This window comes from Petaurus breviceps, unplaced genomic scaffold (assembly GCF_028583685.1).
Source record: "Petaurus breviceps papuanus isolate PSGF00001 unplaced genomic scaffold, PetGlider_PUasm1.0 400, whole genome shotgun sequence".
NCBI classification, from domain to species: Eukaryota; Metazoa; Chordata; class Mammalia; order Diprotodontia; family Petauridae; genus Petaurus; species Petaurus breviceps.
This window is the reverse complement of record NW_027186316.1, coordinates 2,771,954-2,785,947: the sequence shown is the minus strand read 5'-3', so window position 1 is coordinate 2,785,947 and position 13,994 is coordinate 2,771,954. Positions and strand designations below refer to the sequence as shown.

The window sequence follows — 13,994 nt, the reverse complement described above, 5'->3', positions numbered from 1 at the left end:
AACAAAAAAATGTACCTTTATTCAATAAGCAAATCACTGGGGAAAAACAGGATGAAAAACAGGATGACGCGCTCACTGCTGCAGCTCTGATTGGATGCAGCTCGGAGTGCGGCGTGGGTTTCATGGGGGGGGGACGGTGCATACAGAGGGTACTGTAATGTAGCGTGTAGCGCAGGGGATCACCTTCACTACAGTAGCAATCTCAATAGGGCTTATTTTTGGGGGAGGGCTTATTTTAGAGGAATCTTACACAGTAAGGGGAGGGCTTATTTTCGGGATAGGTCTTATTATCGGGGAAACACGGGTAGCTCTGACATTGTCTGTTCTAAGGGCCCTCCTGGCCCTGACATTCTATGTTTTAAGATCAGAATGTAGACCCTCTGAATTCTAACCTTCTGTACTCTCTGTCCCTTTCCAACTGTAAACCCTATGATCACATGCAATAATAATGCTATTTCACATATATGCAGTGTTTACAAAGCTCTCCCCCCAGGTGCCCCACAACTCCATCCCACCTTGCTTAATACAAGTATTGTCCCTGTATCCAGTCCCAGAGAGGTGACTTGCCCAGTCTAGTAGTGAGTGCCTATGGAAGCCAGATCTCGCTCTTCTGGGAATTCCACCTCTAATGCTAATGTTTCTATACTTTGGGGTGGCAGCTCCCACCCACATCCCTCCTGGCTGAGAAGACCTAAAGCTCTGTGGAAAGGCTTGTTAGCTCAGGCATGACCCCCCAGAGCCTCCTAAATTCCAAGCCTGACATGTTGGGATTTTTTAATTTTTATTTTTTTGCATAATGGACAAGCAAAAACACCCAGGCAGACAACCTGACTTTGTTTAGCTATCATTGGACTGAATCGAAACCCTATCACAGGCTCCCACTTTCTAGCCATGGCCATGTGATTGCAGATTCCCACGGAAGATGCAAGGCAGCCTAAGGATCATTTCATTCCACCCCTTCATTTTACAGATGGGGAAACTGAGTGCTGGTAAGTGGGAGGGAGGAGCCCAATGTCAAACAGTCAAGTTTGGAAGGCCAGTTCCCTGACTTGAGGATTAATGTTCTTTGCCCACAAAATGGATAAGGTGCTAACCTTGTTTTAATCCATAAAAGTGAATTTAACTGGAACCACTTTAGAAAACGGGGCAGAGGAGCCTGGGAATGAGTTCAGCTCAGTGCTCACATCTGCTCATCTTGGCTGGCCAAACTCCCCACTATGGATGCCTGTTCAATGTGGCCAAAGCCAAGGGAAGGCCAAGCTGCATTCTTTTGTGCAGTATCATCAGAAATGTGGACAGAGAGCTTTTTCCATCCTCCCAACATCCAGGAACCACTGCCATCTAAGGAGGAAAGGAGAAAATAAGGCGATTTTCCCTACCTGCTCAAACCAGTCTACTCAATGCCAAAGGGAAATCTTCCTCTCTCTACCATTCTGTCTCTGACGCTCCCTGCAGCTAGAACAAGGAATCACAGAAAGTACCTTCAAAGCTGTGCAAGCCCCTCATTTTCCAAGAGCCGAGGGGAGAGGGGGAGTTGAAGCTCAGAGAGGGCCAGTTACTTGCCCAAGGCCACACAGCAAGTTAGTGACAAGTCTAGTATTAGAACCTGGGTCTTCTCACTCCCAGTCTGGTATGTTGTTCTATAGAATCAGCACATTCTAAAAGTGTTATGAGAATGAGGCTGTCATATGGTGATATTTTAAAAGACCAACATTCTAACCATAATTAAAAATTTGTAATCTTTTAAATAAAAATAAAGCTTTAATTTATATATATATTTAATTTTTCCCCTAATTTCATGGTAAAACATTTTTTATAGAAAAGTTTTGAGTTCCAAATTCTATTCCTCCCTCCTTTCCCCACTCCTTGAGAAGTAATCAATCAGATATAATTTAATACTTTAATTTTAAGTACAAATCTAAATAATATAATTTAAAATGATTTATTAAGTCTGTTCTACCTACCCAAGGGCTTTGAAAGCTGAGATAGATATCACATAAATCCAAATTAGCAGCTGGGTGGTACAATGGGCAGAGCCAGTGTCTCAGAGTCAAGAAGACCTGAATTCAAATCTGGTCTGAAACATTTTTTTCTTGAGGCAATTGAGGTTAAGTGACTTGCCCAGGGGTCACACAACTAGTAAGTGTCTGAGGCAGTATTTGAGCTCAGATCCTTTTGACTCCAGGGCTGGTGCTCTATTTACTGAGCCACTTAGCTGCCCCAGAACTCAAATATTTACTAGCTGTGTGACTTAACCTCTGTTTGTCTCAGTTTCCCCAAATGAGCTGGAGAAGGCAATTAATTTCATTTTATTATCTTTGCCAAGAAAATCACAAATGGGGTCACAAAGAATCACACACGACTGAAAGCGACTGAACAACAACAACAAATCCAAGCCACTATCCCATTCTGGATGTCCATTTTCTATTCCATAAAATGATGAGTTTAGCCTAGAATAATTTGGAGGTCCCCCCCAGATCTGACATTCTATGTTCCATGATCTGAAGTTCTTTCCAGCTCTAATGTTCTATGTTCTAAGCCCCATTCCTTCTCTAGCATTCTTTTTTTTCTTTATTTTTGGAGGGGGTGGTAGGGCAATTGGGGTTAAGTGACTTGCCCAAGGTCACACGGCTAGTTTTGTGTTCAGTGTCTGAGGCGGATTTGAATTCAGGTTCTCCTGACTCCAGGGTGCACCACCTAGCTGCCCCCACACACTATTTTCTTTCTTTCTTTCTTTCTTTTTTTGCTTTTTCTTTATTGGAGGGGGGAAGGCTGGGCAGTTGGGGTGAAGTGACTTGCCCAAGGTCACACAGCTAGTAAGTGTTAAGTGTCTGAGGCCAAATTTGAACTCAGGTCCTCCTGACTCCAGGGCCAGTGCTCCAATTCACCGCAGCGCCACCTAGCTGCCCCCCCTTCTCCGTCTCTAACATTCTATGATTCTGACCATCTGGACAGCTGTGACCACAGTGGTTTGGCCCAGTTACACCCAAGGAGCCCCAGGGAAAATGGTCAAGTATCATGGAACTTCTTTGCTGTGTACAGATTACATGATGCTCCCACTGATACTTTGGCACACAGAGTTAACTGGAACTCACTGCCCTCGGAAGCTGCTAGTGCCATCCAGAACCAAGTCCACCTGGGGCTCTCAGGCCTTGGTAAACAATGACAATCGCTGGCAGAAGCTGTTTCCTCAACACCACCTCATGATCTGAGTGGCACGAAGTATTTTTCTCTCTGTTTTACAAATAAGGAAATTAAGGCTCAGGAAAGGGCAGTGACTTAGCCAAGGTTACAAGGCTATGTCTAAGGGCCAGATATGGGACTGGAACCCAAGTATCCTGACTGAAAAGCCAATGTGTTTTTAATCAAGTCAATACAAAGCAGGCCTGATACAGGCAGCAGGAAATGGAGAGAGGTAAGAAGGTGAAAAAAGTGGGTTTGTATCCCACCTTGGGCACTTCAGGGGCAAGTCAGTTAACTTCTCAGTGCTTTAATTTTCTCATCTGGAAAATGGGGACAATGATATTCATACTATTCACCTGAGAGCCATCTTGAGGGAAGTACCTTGTGAACTTCGAAACACTTGTTTTATGGGCTATTACTGGCACCACAGAGAGGCAGTGTGGTCCAGTGTCTACAGAACTAACCTTGGAATGAGGAAGATCCAGCCATAAGGCCTGCCTTTGATCTGTACTGGCATCTTTTAGTGCCCCAAGCAACTCTGTGAGCCTAGGAGATGAAGAGCTGGGGCTTATCTCCCCACTGGCAGAGGCAATTTCTTCAATGGGAGTATTTTATACTGATTAAATCAGTGGTTCAGTCAAAAGAGAATGAACTGTCAGAGTGGCAGGGCCAGGAAAATCTCTGAGGGCCCTTCCACCTAGAAATCCTGTGCTCCTGGGGCTCTGCAAACACGTCAAATTTTTTCCTTTCAGAGACCTTTCTAGTCTTTCAGCCTCCTAGCCTGTGCACATGAAAACAGACAGACCCCCTTGAGAAATGTGAAAAATGCTAAGGCAAGTGTCCTAGAGCCCCCCCCCCCCAACTCAAAGAAGAGAGATAGCAAGGTATGAGCAGACATAATTTGGTGAGTGCTGACGTGCTCCAGAGATTGCAGGCCATGTGGGTCTGAGATTGTGGGTCATGACCAGGAGGCCAAGGTTAGAGCCAGAAGACAGACAAGAAAAAAAACAAATTTGGGCTTAGGCAGGGAAGGGCCCAGTCCTGCTCTGCCCCTGCCCCTGTTGGTTCAGGCTGACCCTGAGGGCCACGTACCACCCACCCAACCTGAGACCCAGCACCTAGGGAGCTCCGCTTATAAAGAGCCACAAAGGACTGGGGGCAAGTCTGACAGTTTTCTCACCTCCTAAGGTTCCACTTAGTTCTAACATTCTCTGTTCTAAGGCCCCTCCCAGCTCTGACCTTCCCTGTTCTAAGGCCCCTCCCAGCTCTGACCTTCCCTGTTCTATGGCCCCTCCCAGCTCTGACCTTCCCTGTTCTATGGCCCCTCCCAGCTCTGACCTTCCCTGTTCTAAGGCCCCTCCCAGCTCTGACCTTTCCTGTTCTAAGGCCCCTCCCAAGCTCCTGCCATTGAACCCAAATCAGTCTCTGAACATTCTATCCCTGGTTCCTGATTCCACCCACCAGGATCAAACTGAACAGTGTAATTGTCCTTCCACAGGAGAACCCTTCAGTTGCTCAAACACAACTATCACTCCCCCACTTCCTCCACCCCAAGTCTTCTCTTCTCCAGGCTAAATATGGCTAGCTCCTTCAACTGACGTGACAGTCTAAGTGAATTATTCCATCTCTAATGGTAAAGAGTGCTGATGTCCACACACAAGGTGAGATTCTAACTCAGGTCTCCATGTTTGCCCAAACTCAGCATTCTTTCCACTATGCCATTCCAAGATAGGTTGGAACCTGTTCTAGTTGCCAAACAGAGCTTTTTTTTTCTACCCTAGAGGAAACTGAGAATCATTTGCAGCTTCTTGAGCAAGGCAGTAACATGGTCAGACTTTCGATCTAGGAATATGATTTTGGCAACCATGTGAAGGATCGTGTGGAAAGGGAAAAGACTGGTGGCAGAGAGACTAAATAGAAGACCATGGCAATAGCCAGAGGGAGACAGGAAGAGAACCTGATCTTGGAGGATGAAGGAAGAGAAGGATGGACAGGAGATGTACAGTGGAGGGAGAATAAGAAGGTGGCCACTGGTTGGATTGTGTGTCAAAGGACAGAAAAGAGCTGAGGCTGACCCTCAGATCACAAAGGTTTGTGGTGTCCTCTACAGGAAAAGGGGAACTGAAGAGTAGAGATGGGTGCAGCAGGTGGCAGGTTGGCAAAGACGATGAGCTTGGTTTTGTATATGGTGAACATAAGGGACACACAGGTGGGAAGGAAGCCGGTGATGTGAGATGGAGGCTTAGGAGGAAGGTGAGGGCTAGATATATAGATCTGGGAGTCATCTTCTTCTAGATGGGAACTAAACCCCTAGAAGTTGGGGAGATGTCAGGGCATAGATACTGATTCAGCAAAGGGGACTGAGAAAGAACATTCTGATAGGTAGGTAGATAAGCCAGAGAGAAGTGATCATCAGAAGTGGGAAGGGGTGTGTGTGCATGTGCGTGTGCATATGTGTATGTGTGTGTGTGTATAACTGCCAAGAGACAACAAAGAAGTCAGGAAGAAAGTAGCGGCCTTTGACTAGAGGTCTCCAATGTCCCTTATAACTAAAAAAGTATGTGATTCTGTGACTCTGAAAAGGTCACTGGATTTCACAGTTGAGATCATTGGTAACCTTGGTGTTTCACGCAGTAGGATATGAAACCCGACTACAAGGATGAGAAGTCAAAAGGAAATAGGGAAGTGGAGGCAATGAGTGGAAGCAGCTTTTGGGAGGTAGGGTTGGTTATCAGAGATTGGAGAATAATAAGGTGAATTTGAGGGAATAGGAAGCTCTTATGAAAGGTTTTTTTTTTCAAATGATCAGGGAGAACTGAGACTGTTTATGGCCATGGATAGCCAAAGATGATGATCAAAGGTACAAGTTCTTGGAGGAGAAAGAAAGGGAGAAGGGAATCTGGGGGAGAGCTATCCATGGCAAGAAGGGCCACCTCCTCAGAGCCTGGAACAAAGGAAAAGAAAATGGGGGATGATGTTGAGGGGGATTTGAGGTGGAGAAGTAGGGAGAAGGAACTCAGGCCTCTGTTTTCTTGATCAAATGAGGCCAAATCTTCTGCTGAAAAGGAGTGAGAAAGGGCTAATATTGGTGGCTTGAGGGGAGGAGAGAAGGATTAGAACAGAGGTCGTGGGTATAGAGCATCAATCAGAGGAGAGCACAAAGATTGCCATGCAGCAGTGAGGGCCCAGTTGATGAGATAACATGATTCTGTAATAGACCCAGTTGGTAGTGTTTGATTTCTTCCATGGATACTCAGTAGTAGGTGAGCAGAAGCAGGAAAGATTGGTGGTACAGGTAACCCAGGGCAAGGGTTTGGAAAAGGACAGGTGGTGATGAGAAAAGTGAGCAAGGTATTGAAGGCAAAGGATATTATTAAGTTAAACCAGGCAGAAACGATGAAATTGAGACAAGGACAAAGATGAAGGACTGGTAAAAGGGGAAGAGGTGGTAGGCTAGAAAATAGGTTTAGGAGTGGTGAGGCTGCAGGGAGAGATGGTCTGAGAAAGGAATTTCAGAGTTCTGGGTAATGAAGGTTATACCTTCGTGGGTAATGGTGACCATCCTTGTGTATGGTTAAGACAGGCTGGAAGTCTAGGTCAGAGGAATAGGAGAAGTTGATGAACTAGGAAGCCAGAATGTTTAAAAAGCATCAATATATCCCTAAAACATAGGAGCAATGGTTGGGCTAGAGGGGATAATTGTGAGTTAGGTACCGAACTCCTTGAGAAAGAAGGGAGAGAGATGTGAGGGTCAGGAGAGAAGAGGAATTTGGATCTAGATAGGGCCAAAGAGAGGCATGGAGGTCAAAAAGGGTCCTGGAAGGGGCTTCCTCCTGATGGGAAGTATTCTGATGTCTCTTCCTGTCTCACTCTGCTGGGGGGAGGGAGAGAACCCCCAGGGCTGGAGTGGCAGGCCAGGGATGCAGGGTCTTTCTGAGAGAACTAGGATTCTGAGTACAAGAAAGTAGAAGGAGTGTGAGATTAAAAGGTGTCTGATCCAAAGGGCAGTTTGTTAAAAATAGAAGCAGGTTATCGAAGGGCGAATAGAAGGGGAGAGATAGGGCTAAAGAGAATGGGAAGGAAACATAGGGTGTGCTATCAGGGGAAGAGACTCTTTACTTTGACATCCCAAAAACTTTGAGAGAGAGACACACACAAATAGACAGAGACAGACAGAGACAGAGAGACAGAAAGAAAGAGAGAGAAAGAGAAAGAAAGAAAAAGAAAAAGAAGAAAGAAAGAAGAGAGAGAGGCCAGGTATTTGGGCCCTCATTGGGCATGTCATTTTTAACTGCCCCCTCCCCCAACTTTCCTAGAACTCTCCCTATGTAACAGAATCAATTAAGAAAGAAAGAAAAAAGAAACAAAGAAACAAAGAAAGAAAGGAGCCTTTACAGTATATGAAGACAGTAGGGACAGTAGGTTGTCATGCCCTTCCTGTGACCAATAGGCCCAGGCACCAGACAGGATGCTAGCTGTCAGGGGTAGAGAAGGGATATGGAGGGAAAGGAAGAAGGGGAGAAGTTGGGGTGCCCAGTTTGGGAAAAGAGGGGGAGACAGAAGAGGTAGGAAGTGGGGAGCTCTAGACTTGGGCTGTGTCCCAGGAGGTGACCTGGTGGAGAGGGGTCTAGATAACTATGGAGGACTGAAGTAGTCACAATTTATTCACCCTCTCTAATCTGCAAGAGCATCATGTAGGTCATGGGGGTCCCAGCTCAGCTGCTGTTTTGATTCTCTGGGCAAATGAAGCATGAGGGGCAGTCTCTGGCAACCAGGCTAGTCCCACTGATGTAGGGGGAAGGTAGTGGTGAGAGGCCAGTTGAGAGGGCCCTCATTGGGCATGTAATTTTTAACCTTCCCTTCCCCCACTTTCCTAGAACCCTCCCTATGTAACAGAGAGAAACAATTAAGCAAAACAACCAACACACAGACCACGTTGGACAGAACCTGCCTCATGACTAGTCCTCCTTTCCATGTCCTTTGTACAGGTGGATAACTCACTGCTTGCTTTAGGATTAAGTGCAAAGGGCACTGGTTATGAGGCAGGTGGGCCTGCTCTGATATCTACTGCCACGTGACTGGGGGCTCAAGCCCTCAGTTTCTATGTCTGTAAAATGGGAGGATTAAACTAGATGCGCTTGAAGGACTCTTCATCTCTTTCTCAATGTTCTAAGGTCTCTTCCTTGGCCAGCATTCCATGTTGTCAAGGCACCTTCCAGGTCTATTGTTCCATGTTCTAAGGCCTCCCCTGGCTCTGTCATTCTGTTCTAAGGTCCCTCCCAGCTCCGACATCCCGTGTTCTAAGGACCCTCCCAGCTCTGACATTCAGTGGGCATATCTGTGACTCATCCCTCCAAATGAATAGCTATTAGGTTTATTTCAAAGGCTCTGGTCCAGGTTGCTTTCATTGATATCCTTCCTTCAAGTACCCTTCCCAGCGTTCCTAAGGCCCCAGATACCTGCTTGGTGTTCTATGCTACATGATCTGCTCATGCTCTGGAGTGTCTTACCTTTTCCACCAAGACCTGGGAGGCCTAAGTGAGGACTGCTGGGCATCCAGAACTGGGCATATCATCTGCTGGAGCACAAGCTCATCGGGCTACAATAAGGAAGAAGGGGACTGGTGCAGTGTTGATGGCCATTTTGGTCTTTGAAGAAGTCTGTATATCCAGCGTCTCAGCTGAGCCTTTGAACCTAATAAGTTAAGGGGCCCCAGGATCATTTTCATTTTACAGATGAGGAAACCAGGGCTCAGAAAGGTCAAAGGATAACACTCTGATCTACTGTTTTGGCTTCTCCCTCTTCACCATCATAAAAGAAGGCAATGCAATGGAAAGAGTGCTAGATTTGGAGTTACAAGCCACAGGTTTGCATTCTGACTATGTTACCTGTTAGCTTTGAGACCTTGGGTCTAGGCGTCAGTTTCCTTCTTTTCAAAATGAAATCGATGAACTCCAAGGTTTCTACCTGCTCTGAAAGCCTGTGACATAAATGTACCGAGGCCATGTTCATCAAGCAAGAAACCGGCCCTTGGGAGTAGGGCAGGGGTATATCCTGCGGCAGTGATCAGATTTTTTTCCTTCTTTATCACTATTGTTTCCCTCCAGCAGCTGGGTCTAATGACAACATCTGAAGTTCAGGGTAGTTTTTATTTCTGACCCCCTTTGGACTGCTTGACAGAGTGTATTCTCCTCCACAAGCAAGAGCACAGCTGTGATTATTTTATCTGATCCATGCTGAAGCATCAGTGGGCCTGTGAGGTCACCCCCAGAACAGCTTTGAGAAAGCTGCCCCGCCATTGATCAGGATAACAAGTCCAGAGATGTTTCCTTCAGCTTAGCCAAAAGGAAACTCGTACCCTCATAAAACTCAACTTTTATGCAATTGTAACTCATGTATGGGAAGACTCACAGACTACTGGAGCAGGAAGGGCTCTTCAAACATAAACGATTAGATGAGAATGGGAAGGAACTGAACCTTCTACACCCCTGGCCTAGAGGAGGGATTCTTTTTTTTTCCTTTTTTTTTGGAGAGCAATTGGGGTTAAGTGACTTGGTCAAGGTTACAGGCCAGGTGTTTCTGGGTGGGTGCTAAGTGTCTGAGCCTGGGTTTGATCCCAGGTCACCCCGATTCTGGGGTCAGTGCTCTTACTCGCTGTGCTACCTGGCTGCCCCAAAGAGGAAGGATTCTTAACCTTTGATGTGGCATAGCTTCTCTCTTTGACACACTGGGAAAGGCCATGGATCCTTTCTCAGAATCCTGCTTTTGAAAAAATGCACAAAATCAAAGAGAAAGATTTTAAAGGAAAATAATTTGATTGCAATACAGTTATCAAAATAGTTTTTAAATCCAGGTTAAGAACTCCTGCTCTAGACTAATTATCTCCCATCTCCCAAGAGTCTCTGTCCTAGGCTACATTCTTCCTTGACAAGCTCATTGGCCTCAATTGGTTCAAATGGCCATCTTGATTCAGCTGACTTCACAGTTAAGGCCTAGTATAGGGGTGGAGAACCTGCAGCCTTGAGGCCACAGGTTCTAGATCCTCGGGTGTGGCCTTCTGAGACTAAATTTTACGGAACAAATCTTTTTAAGGGGATTTGTTCTGTGATGTGGGGATTCAAAGGGCCACACTTGAGAACCTAAAAGGCAAGAATTTGTTCTGCGAAGTTGGGACTCAGTCAAAAGGCCACACTTGAGGACCTAGAAGGCCACCTGTGGCCTTGAGGCTGCAGGCCCCCCATCCCTGGTCTAGTCTCCCTCCTGAGCTCCAGGATTACATCCAGGACTGGCTAGATGTATCTCAAACTCAAATAGGTTGAAAGAGAACTCATTACCTTGTGTCTCCATTCCCATCTGCCTAAAGCCTGGCCCTCCTCCAGACTTGCTTTTTCTGGTTGAGACTCTCACCATCCTCCCACTGAGGTTTAACCTCCTATAACCCCAGAGACACTCCTGCCTCTTCCTTCTCCTTCATACCCCATCCAATCCAGCAGGTCCTGTCCAGTCTGCCTCCCAAATGGCTCACCTCTTTTTTCTACTCACATCGCCATGAACATAGCTCTGCCTCTCAGACCCTTGCCTTCCTAGCTCCTGCTCCATCTCCTGTGTAAAAGCCTTCTCTGACCTTCCAGTTGTTTCAAGCAGTAGAGAGAGGTCTGGACCTGGAGTCAGGTGGACCTGAGTTCAAATCCAGCCTCAGACACTTGACATACTTACTAGCCATGTGACCTTGGGCAAGTCACTTAACCTCTGGCTGGCTCCATTTCCTCAACTATAAAAATAGGGATGATAATAGCATGTGCAGGGTTGGAGATAATATTTGTAAAGTGCTTTGGCACAGACAGTGCCTGGACACATAGTAGGCATTTAATAAATGCTTATTTCTTTCCTCATCAATCAACAAGTACCAATTAAGTACCAACTGTGTATCAGGCAAGTATTGTGTTGGGCCACTGGGGGATACAAAGGCAGATCATTCCACCGTCAAAGAGTTTAAGGTCTACTAGTCTTACAATGACACTGTATTTACCTATCTTGAAAGCACACTGGGTCTCTAAACTCCATCTCTCAACTCCCCCATCAAAATATAAGCCCCTGAATGTTAGGGAGTGAAAGGAACCTTAGAACACAGACTATTGGGGCAGCTAGGTGGTGCAGTGAATAGAGCATTGGCCCTGGAGTTAGGAGGACCTGAGTTCAAATCTGGCCTTAAATAACTTAACACTTACTAGCCATGTGACCTTGGGCAAGTCACTTAACCCTAGTTGCCCTGCCTTCCCCCTCCAAAAAAAAAAAAAGAACATAGACTATCAGAAGTGGGAGGGGCCTAGAGAGAATAGAAACTTTGGAGAGCTTTAACTATTGGCAGACAGAAGAGTCATTAGCACCCATACCCCACGTCCCCTGAAGGAGAGCACCCATTCTACTTCTCCCTCTCTTCATTCATTTATTCAATAAAGCATCAGTCAAGTATCTGTTCTGTCTAGGGCCTTATGCCCTGGGGGAGAGCTCTGGATGGATTCTGGGCTCCAAGAGTTTCCAATCAAGCCACAGACACATACATTACAGAACCAAATAGAGCAGGATGTCCTGAGGAGGGAGACAGATCATTTGGCAGGGGGTGGGGTGTGGCACTGAGTATTTGGGAAGGCTTCATGGAGGAGGTGGTACTTGAAGTGCCAGGCAGGATTTCAACCAGGGATGATGGAAAAGGGCCAGGATTCCATGGAACTGGGAGGATAAGGTGTGAGCAAAGGCAAGGAGGTGGGAAATATTGGCATCATCATAGCTAGCATTTATATAGCACTTACTATTTGTCAGACACTGTGCTAAATGCTTTACAATGAACTCACTTGATCCTCACAGCACCCCCAGGAACAACACATGGAGCAGTTTTGGGTCTCCCTTTGGGCAGGAACCATACCCCTGAATTTCCTGGTGTCAGATATAGTACATCATCTAGGGGAAATTTTCCCAGATAGGCTTTTTTCTCACTCTTCTCCACTGTGGGTGCGCTTGGGCAATCCCTCTGCTGCCGAAGGAGCCCAGTCTCTGGCAGGTGTTGCCCACTAACAGCCTTTTATGATAGCAGCTCTAAGAATATTTAGGGCCAAGAGTAGATCTCCTTTCAAAGAAACTCTGGTCAGGGATCTGGTGGGCCTCACTCAGCATCTGGCTTCTTCAGAAGTTAAAAATACGAATCTCATTTCATCAGCAGGTGTAAAAAATACTTTCTGCCCCTGCTCTAAATTGAGAAATAGTTTTATAATTGTTTTAATGCAAGCAACTTCATCTTTCCTTTTTCAGGCTGCAGATAAACAAAAAGAGAAAGTGAAGTCTATTATAAAAAAATAAATTTTTCCCAGGGGCCAAAGTCTAAAAGCCCCCAAAATTTCACATTCTAAAAACATCTATACCAGTTTGGTTAATATAATTAGAGGTTTGTTGTTCCAGATTAATATACCGAATGTAACATTGATTCTATGACCACTTGGGTGAATGGGATTCACTTTAAGTCTGAGTTCTGCCACCATGCAACCAGCCATGGGTCACTCGCCTCTCATCCAGGCCTCAGCTTTCTTCTCTGTAAGATGAAGGCCTCTTGTAGCTCCATCGGTTGATGTTCTACTTTACAAGTCCCTCTAACACTTGGGTCTGTGCTCAGAAACTTGAGTTCTAAAGCCTGGCTTTGACACTCAGCTGTATGATGACAGTTAAGTCATGTCCCCCTTTGGCCCTCCAACCGTCAAAGGGTTGTTAGCGAGGAAAAAGTCCTTTATAACTCTAAAAGCACTAGAGAAATTTTGAGAAGAGTTGGTTTTCTTCCAGTTGTCTCTCTCCTGATAATGTTAGTTCTGATCATCTATATTTGAAAGGGTCCCTCCCAGCTTGTGTCCTACAGTGGCTCCCTATTACCTCTAGGAATAAATACCAAATCCTCTCTTTGGCTTTGAAAGTCTTCCCCAGCCTAGCCCTTTCCTACCTTTTTCAATCTTTTTACCCTTTACTCCCTTCCACATTCTGTACAATCTAGGATCTAGTGATAGCGACCTTTTCTGTTCCTCACACATGATATTCCATCTCCCATCTCCGGACCTTTGCACTGACTGTGCCTCATGCCCAGAATGCTCTCTCTCCTTGCCTATGCCTCCTGGCTTCCCTCAAGACTCAATTCAAATCTCACCTTCTGCAGGAGGTCATTCTTAGCACCCCGTCCTTGCCCTTCTCTGAGATGACCTCCCGTCTACTCATTTGTATACTTGTTGCTGTCGGCATGCTGTCTTCCCCATCAGACTTCCTTGTGTGTAGGGGCTGTCTTGTCTTTCTTTGTAATCCTAGCATTTCTTGCTCCTGGCACATGGTAAGTACAGTTATCCCTTTTACATCGTGGGGTCTGGAAAATCCATTCGAACCTCCCTTCATACAGAGAAAAGTCTGTTGGTATTATACAATACTCTACACACATTTTATGCATTTCTGAGTTTCTAAACTTTTTCTGTGTTGTCTGTTGATCTTTGTGGGTTGTCTGTGGCTTCTGCAAAACACCCCCAAATCTCCATTTAATTAATTAATTGACTAATTAATTTTTGGAGGGACAATTGGGGCTAAGTGACTTGCCTGAGGTCACACAGCTAGTAAGTGTGTCAAGTATCTAAGGCCAGATTTGAACTCAGGTCCTCCTGACTCCAGGGCCAGTGCTCTATCCACTGCAACGCCACCTAGCAGCCCCTCCCATTTAATTTCTTATGCTGACTCGTGATATATTGAAATCATGATGGGGAAAGTCACGATGTGGAAGGGAGACTGTACTT

At 45.8% G+C, this 13,994-nt stretch overlaps 1 protein-coding gene across 1 annotated transcript in view; it reads right to left on the bottom strand.

Annotated features, from left to right (window-relative positions):
• Positions 1-13,994, bottom strand: part of AR (androgen receptor) — a 226,762-nt gene that overhangs the window by 118,451 nt on the left and 94,317 nt on the right. The window lies entirely within an intron of this gene.